Source organism: Magallana gigas, chromosome 6 (genome assembly GCF_963853765.1).
Source record: "Magallana gigas chromosome 6, xbMagGiga1.1, whole genome shotgun sequence".
Lineage (NCBI taxonomy): Eukaryota > Metazoa > Mollusca > Bivalvia > Ostreida > Ostreidae > Magallana > Magallana gigas.
This window is the reverse complement of record NC_088858.1, coordinates 3,934,706-3,944,548: the sequence shown is the minus strand read 5'-3', so window position 1 is coordinate 3,944,548 and position 9,843 is coordinate 3,934,706.

Here is a 9,843-nt window from a genome sequence, read left to right as displayed (position 1 = left end):
GATTTTTAAGACAAAAGAAAAATACAAGATAATATTTTATTAAGGTCTTCCGTTTCCAACGAAAGACCTTATTGCTGTTGCTTTGTTTCTTTTCCCATTTTTTTTTCATACGCATTATTGTTGACGCGAGTTCGCAAGAACGGCTTGGTCGATTTTTTTTAACTTTGAGAACTAATAGATTTTGATATAAACCTTATTGAACATGTACTTTATTGATGACGTCATTTTCGTTTTTTAAATATTGACGTTTTAACGATTTTAAGAGGAGTCAACTTGTCCGTGGATTATCTTCTAAACAAATAAAGATATCGAGTTGAAATTTCAGGGATTGTAGACCAAAGATTTTAAATTTGACGAAAGCATTTTCATTGTTCTGTGAACTAAGGGTGCCGAAACTCGCCTGCGCTCGAAAGTTGAGATAAAAATGAATCTAAAGACTTTCTTCCGTAGCATTTAATAAGAAATATCTTGTAATATGTTAAAGAAGCAAAATTGTCCATCTTACAGTTATTTCACCATTATAAAAAATTTCTCAGGCATTACGTAATCAAGGGTTTTAATGGTACCAGAAGTCCAAAACGTTGATCACTTATGTCTCAAAATGTCTCTTTAAAGCAATATAGAGAATAAAACGCTTAAAACGATTTTTTAAACAATATTAAACCATCCAAATTTTAGTAAATGGTCCATATAAGGGATGAGCGGTCGGTCCTTAAAACGTTCTTTCCCAGAAATCTCAAGAACGGTAACGAATTTTACTTGTTGAATAAAATGTGTTTAATATCAGAACACCTTTCATTTGATATCAAGAAAAAGGAAATGACCACTCAAATACGGAGCCAATAGGGGTATAATTTTTTTGAATATATCTCAATACTGATATATACTGAAAATCTAATATTTTGTCATATGTTATAGAAGCAAAAAATGTTCTTTTTACGTCTATTACCCCATTATAACAATTAAATTAACGTAATAAGGGATTTTAGGGGCGAGAAGTCCAATACATTTATGGTTTGTATATTTCAAATAAAATGAAAAACATATAGAAATAAAGAAAAGAGTCCAGTAAAATCAAAGGATTTTTCATTTTATATCAAAAAGGGGCTTGCCCCTGAAATCAAGGATCAAGAGGGTTGTTTTAAAAGTCTTTTATCCGTAGGTATCTATAAGAGAATATTTTATGTGTTACAAATAGATATTGGAAAATGTTCGTCTTGCAGTTATATTCCCAAGAATGTAAAAAGTTTTCTTAATTGGTACATAATCAGGGATTTTAAGGGACTAAAACCTTTTTTCTCAATGATAAATATTTGTAGAAGCATTATCATCATCATCATCATCATCATCATCATCATCATCATCATAATCATTATCAAGGGTATCATCATTCAGCTCACATTTCAATATTATGATTCGTTGACAAATATCGACGTCAACGTTAAATGTATATTCCCTTCTAAAAGTCACATGGAAGACCGCAACGTTGCTCGCAGCAATATCGTGTCTAGTTTATTTTTATATATTTTTTAGCCGATTACTAAACATTTCAGGTAAACCATTATATAATCTTTTTTGATTTAATAAATTCCTGAAATTTCCCGTTCTGCTGTGTCATATCAAAACTTTATACCTTAGTGTCAAAGCATTTTTATATCCGACACTCACTGAACTCGGTGGAATGCATATGAAAAGTTGTATATTAAATCGTTGATACAAAGGATCTTAGGAACCCACGACGTTTTACCACCATTAAATCCTTTATATCCGGCTTACTACATGTATGTTTTATATTAATGGCCCATAGTAGACATTTCGTACATTAGATTTTAAAACATTTGAACTTGTTAGGAAAAGAATTCATTTAGCAAAAGAAAAGAACGATAGAGAATATTAACAGCAGCAAATACAATCACCTAAGTTAGTCAGTAAAGCTAATAAGCAAAGAACCGAGAACTAAGTACAAAATATAGGGACTGATTATAGCTGAAATTACACTCAACGAATTCGAATTGCTACTGCAAAATTCTAGAAGTATTTTTTATCTAACGTTACGCAAAGCAACGATGAAGGGTAGTATTAATGCAATAATTATTCATTACCAAACACTTGTAATCTACCAAAAATGTCCAACCAGCCTTTTTCATTCGTGGGGATGAAATTTGTAAAAAAAAAAAAAAAAAAAAAAAAAAAAAAAAAAAAAAAAGGTGACAAACCTTGAGAATTAGATACATGTGTCATTTTGAAAGCACAGATATTATCGACAATAAGAATATTTATGCCCGTTTATGAGTATTTTTAATATCATATATGGCAGTGGATTTGTGCCAGATTGATTAATTGGTCTGTTTAAACCCATTTATAAAAACAAAGGTAATCCCTTGAAATGCTATGGATACACTATAATATTAAGTTGTCTAAGATAAGACAGGATCAGTTTATCAAACAGCGGTCAAGTGACAAGAAAATTCTTGAAATTGACAAGATTTCGAAAAAAAAAATTGATTTTGAAAATCATAAGATTAAGTCTTCTTTATGCACGTAATTTTGAGTTGCATACGTTAAAACATCGTCTACCAGTGGAGACTGTGAGATGTCATATAAAACCAATACACATGTATGTGAAAGAATTTGTACAGTTTGCAGTGATGGTCATACTGCTACCATAACGCTCATTCTTTGTCCGCTTTTTTTATATTTAGTTTATATAGATCTTATTTCCCAACATACCCACAACATAGCCTATTAAGGTGATACTGGAAAGTCTGCTCCTCTACCTGAGGAGTAGCCCGTGTCTCAGTCTGTATACAAGAGGAGGCAGAAAGACAGATTCCAGATGACTACTGGAGAGCTGTCTTTCCTGAACCCATTCTATACGCACTGACACTGCGCTACAACATTCTCGTCCTAATAAGTAAATGCGATCAGGTTCATACTAATGGTCTGACGCACCGTGGTCAGCAGTAACATTTTATTACTGATTCTGATGGTAATTCTGCATTATTGTTATTCTTCTTCTAGACGTTTTTAAACCTTAATAACTTTTTTGTTTGTCATCCGATTTCATTCAAATCTTCAGGGTGTATTGTAAATTTGATTTAGTTTTTAAGTACAAAATTAATTTTTAGTTTTTTCAATTGTACCACTTGAATTATATAATCAAAATTTTTACTCATGTTTTGCTTCGTAACTTTTTAGTTTGAAATATTTTTTAAATGCAAATATAACAAAAGTTGTGTATAAATTAAAGGACTTTCATTTGATACCAGAAAAAAGGGGGCTGGCCCCTTAAATAAGGGGTCTAAGCGCCTTGAAAATCGTTGCTGTATAAGTAAGAAACAATACATGCTACGATAATGATGTCGCTGGAGTTGTTCTTCAGTATCTTATTAATCTAACTGTAATATAGAATTGTTTGGATATTGCGTAATATGTGAGTTAAAAGCTTCACATGAAGATGCATACCCGCTTTCATTTTGCTTATAGGGAAGACAAAATGAAAACTAATTTTTTTTCTGAATTTTTTTTTCATTTATGTCCATCGATTTTTGTTCATTGCTTTCTGATGCATATAATAATGTTTATTATTATACTTTCATGTTAGATACTAAAATCTGATTGGTTTATACGCAGTTCATAATTCGTTCTATTACCCTCAGCGTTGGCAACATACTTGGCAACGGGTAACACAACAAATTGTTACTTGTGCGTAAATTATGCGCGTACGTTTCGCCGTAGAATTCATGTCATTTCTATTTAAAAGCGGTAATAATTTCTCTAAAATTAAGACATTCAGTATAATAAAATAAATAGTGCCTATTTGGGAGCATAACAGTTGAAATTGACACCCCTCGAAAACCATTGTCAACCTCCGCTTCGCGTCGGTTGACAATGGTTGTCTCGGTGTGTCAATTTCAACAGTTACCCTCCCAAACAGGCACTATTTATTTAATGTTCTATATAGTTTTTCTTTTAACAAATAAATGGTATGAGAGAATAAACTGAAACTTCTATTTGTAAAGAAAATTACTTGCTTAATGTATATAAAGACACTGGAAATTTAAAATAATTAAGAAATTAAAAGATTACATCTTTTATTATTTTTTGTATTGGGATATCCTGATAAAATAATACCAGTATTGCCTCTTTATGTACATTTTGATCAACAAGGAGGTATATAAAACATTTAATCGTTACAAAACTTGAGATTTGTTCTAGATAATGACTATTACATTCATTTCTTGCTGTCAGTTTGATTGACTTCATTCAATTGTTCTTTTTTATCTTTCCGAGTTATAAGTTGTGCCATCTCTGTATATTTGAGAGAATATGTTAAGTCCTAGTATTGCATCCTGTCTTTGAGATATCACTGTTCAAGTTTATGAAGAAAATTTGTTTGTTACTTTCTTTGATTCCAAACATAGTCTCAAAGATATCAAGAATTAGGTTCTTTGTTTTCCTCTTTTAACTTTGACCAAGAGATCCATTTTAATTGTCAAGGATGAACTCTAGGAAATCGTTTTTCAGTTATGTTGGCATTATGTGTTCTCTTCGTAAATAAACATTTTAACTCATTGACATCATTATTTGTAACAAAAAAAAAATCAGAGTATGAAAAAACACCAGAAACTTTCGGCCTAAGACACATTATACTTTTAATATTATCCTGAAATTTCTTATCTTGTCTTTTATTTTGGCTGAGATATATCAATTCTTAAAGTCCATGATTACTGTAATAAACTATGTAAACAGTGTATTAATACTGCATCAACCATCAAATTAAATATTGTCAACTTGTGTCCTATCTGACCAGATCAATCGGGAAATTCCACACGAGAATTTAAAGCACTCTGAATCGTGAGGCGAAATGCAACAGAACTAAACAGTGTTACCGGTCTTTTTATCGCCCATTGATTGGAGTTATCCTAAAAGTTTGCAGAGTAAAGCTAATTAAAATCATATCTAATCGCACACACAAAATAATAAATTTTGAAATACATGAATGAAATATATATCTTTCAACTCTTACAACAAGAACTTAAATTGTTTTTTTATCTGATTTTTTTTTATTAATATCATAAACACTTACACACATACCCTTATTGATAGTTGTTTGTTCTTCATCTATGATATCACATTTCTGTTAATTGATATAAAAATATTACATCTACATGTAACTGTTTCCTTAAATGTGGACTGATAAACCTGTTTCGAGTAATATTGTTATATAATCAATCTCCTACATTCATATGTGAACATAAAAGAGTACTCTACTTTAAAATATGAAGAAAAATCGGCATATCCTAAAACATGGCAAACATGCCCATCCCTTTCCTTGTTTTTTAATGTGAAATATGTTGAATGCATCACGGAAATCACAATTTTCACAATATCTCCTTATACATGTAATTAGTAGTTTTGAGAACATTTTTCTAGACAATGAAAACAAGAATCGAAATATTCAGCTTGATATATGTGTGTTCACATCACAACCCGCATTTTAATTTGTTTCATTATTTTTTATTTTATTCAAATACAGTTAAAATCAAATTTTCTTGGCGAAATTGAAGCAGGGGGTATTGGGATTGTAGATATAGAGAGTAAATTTCTAGCTGCTAAGGCATCTTGGATTTCACGTATTTTAGACGACAGAAGCATTACATTCAGAACCCTGTCTGATATTCTTGATAAAACAAATCTCTCAATCTATGATGTGTTAAAAACAAGTGACTGTAAACATAGTAAATCAGACTTTTTTATAATGACAAAACTTCCACACTTTTATGTTGAAGTTTTTATTGCTCTAAACAAATGTAAAAAATTGAGACATGTAAATCATCTGAAGAGAGATGAATTCTTAACAGAATTTATCTGGAATAATAATCTTTTTACTTACAAATCAAAACCATTGTGCTTTGAAAATTGGATCAAAAGTGGTATTTTATATGTGAAAGATATTTTTGATGCAGATGGGAATTTGTATGACATAAATTATTTTTCTAGCATCATGAAAAAGAAAAATAATATTTTTTGTGAGTATATTATGCTTAGAACGTGTTTTAAGAATTACATAGAAATATTTGATTGTTCTTATGCAAAATACATTAATATACAACAAAATACTAGGTTTATCTTTAAAGATGGCCTTAGAAGAAATATAGAATGTTTAAAGAGTAACTTTTATTATTCTACTTTTGTAAATATGAAATTTAAGAGATCTGTATATGAAAACAGATGGAACAAATTGTTTGGTATGTCGGCTGGAATTATTTGGAAAAATATATATAATCAAAAAATAAAATGCATGTATGATAAGAAAGTTGCTGAATTCAATTATAAGTTATTAAACAGTGTACTTAACAATAATTTAAGTGTTAGTAAGTGGAACAAAGATGTATCAGCCGAATGTGAATGTTGTCAAACAGTCGAAGACTGTGAACATCTTTTATTTAGTTGTAAATTAGTAAAACATATATGGCAAGAGGTGGGAAATTTCTTTAATTTTGGAATATCATGGAAGATAATAGTATTAGGGTTCCATTATGAAAATAATGTCAAAACTAGAAGGTTGAATAATATTTTGTCATTTATCTGCTTTTTAATTTATAAATACAAAATGTCTTGTAGAATAAATCAAGAAAGAATGTCAAAAGAAAATTTAAAATATTTTGTGAAAAATAACTTAATTGTGGAAAATTGTGTTCTTAAAAAAGCTGGAAGTATTACATGTTCTGATGATATGTACTATACTTTAAGTAATTATATTATGTAACTTTATACATTCATCAATTTTTATTCCACATTCTGGGGGTTGCAGTCCTCCAGTTGGAAGACAAGGGGTTCAAAGGACTACGGAGTGGACTATGTGTGTGAATCCCTTGTCTCTTGTCTTTGTGGAAAAGATTGTATATATACATTATATCTTGTAATAGTAATGTTTAAGCTATATTTGATATTGTATTTCTGTTGAAATTTGAAATAAATTATGGAAAATTTAAAAAAAAAAAAAAAAAAAAAAAAAAAAAAAAATTTTCTTGTAAAAATTTTTTATAATTTAATGACGTGATCAAAATTGGCTGAGTGGAACATGTATCCTGGAAAATTAATGTTGTATCTAATTGCCACATCACTCGTTTCTTACTATGCAGTTTCTGAAGAGGTATCGCATTAGCTTTTTTCAAACATTGAAGTTAAATCAAGAACACTTAGCTAGGACCATTACCTCATTTTATCAATAAAAGGGAATGAGTTATAATAGTGAAACTTTATCTCCGATTAATTCATTCAAGATGAGATGATGTAAACATGTTCAGTTCTGGTTAATATTTAGGACACTCGTTTGTGTTTTAATGAATAGAACATTTTTCACCACATTTACTCTTTGATGAGGGCTAAAATTCAAATTCCAATGATACAAATAGAAAACATCGTGATATAAATGTAATGTATGAAATAAATGAAATACAAATAGAAAGCAACATACACAATTAGTTGAGATACAAAATTAAGTAAATAACCGACATCAATACCGCTCCATACATGTCAATCCTTCGTATTCCCTGTGTTGAAAGGTTGTTTTGTATACGATAATTATAATTAACTATTTAAATTTTTATTTCATAGGTAGTCCAGATTTCAGGACAAAGTATTGGGTTTTTGCGTGCAACAACATTTGCAGACACAGAGTCAATATTTGCCTTATTATTTTTTTTAATTAAAAAAAATAATACTAGCGAACAAAAATGACCGTTTAAAGCAGAAATCAAATAATTGCAGAAATTATCGGATGTACGGTATTATTTGAAATTGAATTTATCAATTCATCATATATCTATTTTTTACCTACACCAGTATGCAGGGAAAACATAAATACATTTCAAATGAAAAAAAACACGAATACATTGTTAGTTTAAGTATTACTGTAGAGCATAACTCAGTGGTGACAGTAAGATCATTTCAACCTAAACAGATCCTAAAAATCGGGATTAACTTCAGATATCATCAAACTCTTGCAGCTCACCTGAAGGCAATATTCATATAGAGGGTAGATGAGAAAGACGATCATGCTAATGTGATCAACTTCAGATGTAATTTACATAACTATATAAGGTTTTAAAGGGTTAAATTCAGCTACACTGTTCACTTTGCAGTTGCAAAAGCTGGGTTGTATATATATGTGTGTGTGTGTGTGTGTGTGTGTGTGTGTGTGTGTGGCATTGAAATCTGTAAGTTTTACATGTAGGAACACTTTTAATTCATTTTTTAGGAAAGTATGCTTATTGATGGTTTTATTGCTTACCATTTGATTGATTCGATTTCTCAATATTTACATTCAGTGTATATTTCCCCTTATGCTTGCATTGAAAATCTGCGATGTTCAATTTTCTATGAATAAACTTTACAAATTCATGCGCCATGCGCGCAAAAATAAACGTCCCCACGTGTTTTTAGTACATTTATTTTTGTAAAATTAAATGAAACTTTCAATCTAACCATACCAATTTGATATGTCCTTTTCAAAAGCAATCCTTAATATATATGTCTACTTCTAAATAAAAATGATTTTTCTACACAAAGTTTCTGGCAATATATTTATCGTCGCGGAAGCTAACTAAATAACATGTAAATATGGCTGTTACATGCAAGTTTTATATCCCTAGTTAAGAGCATAAATAATGGCTTAATAGCGGCGATATACATAATTCATAGAAATAGACATCAGTGTGAAAATATAAATAAAAGCATTCAATGCTGAATTATAATAACATATTCGTGTGATTTTAAATGACTATCGATGACTAAAACAGCCTAAATATTTCCCAGAAAAGATAGGAAGTCCGCAATTGGTATTTGGCTAATTTTTCATTCCTTATCTATTTCAATTTTAAACCATTCTATGGATGGATAGTCAAGAGTTGATCTTTCAGCGTCTATATGACGTCTTATTTTTTTTGGAAATATTGTTTGGTAAATGGTTTTCTGATGTTTTGTTTTTGGTGGGTTTTTTTTTTTTTTTTTTGCAAAATGGTTTTTTAACCAATTGTCACTGTCATTTAGTGTGTATATATATATATATATATATATATATATATATATATATATATATATATATATATATATATAAATATATATATATATATATATATATATATATATATATATATATATATATATATATATATATATATATATGCATTTATGGGCGATACAAAATTTTTAATCATTGAAGTTTTATGAAGAACATAATGTTTAGAGATTGTTAACAAAGCAAACTTTACTTCAAATTCATGTAAATTTAAAAAGATTATGGATGATTTCGAATCTTAAAAAGACGTGTCCTTATGTTCAGAAGCATATTTATATAGAACTTCGGCCTCTACCAGCTAAAAAATTTGATAAGCTGATTTAACATAAAAATTTAATTCGTTTTTCAGATATCATAGAAACTGGTCTATAATTTATAAACAATGAGATTGATGTGACAAAGAGACAAAAACAATATTTTAACCACCTTTCTTACTGCTTTGTGTAATTATTGCGAAAATGTCACAAAAGAGTTTAAAGACTTATTTCCTAAATGAAACCATCCGAGTGGAGAATTTTGGATGATACAATACATGCCATAAATAATTAGTAATTGTACGATAAAAAAGATAAAAACTGCGCTATTCCACTGATAGGAGGATTCGACATATAAAAACCGTCACGTCTATTATTGAAACTTATGGCCAGAATTTGTATGAACTATTAATTAAACACAAATTAATGATCTATAGGCCCATCAAATTGCACACGTCCCGAGACTGCAGCTCTATTGACTCTGTCCAATCAGTTAACTGTGCT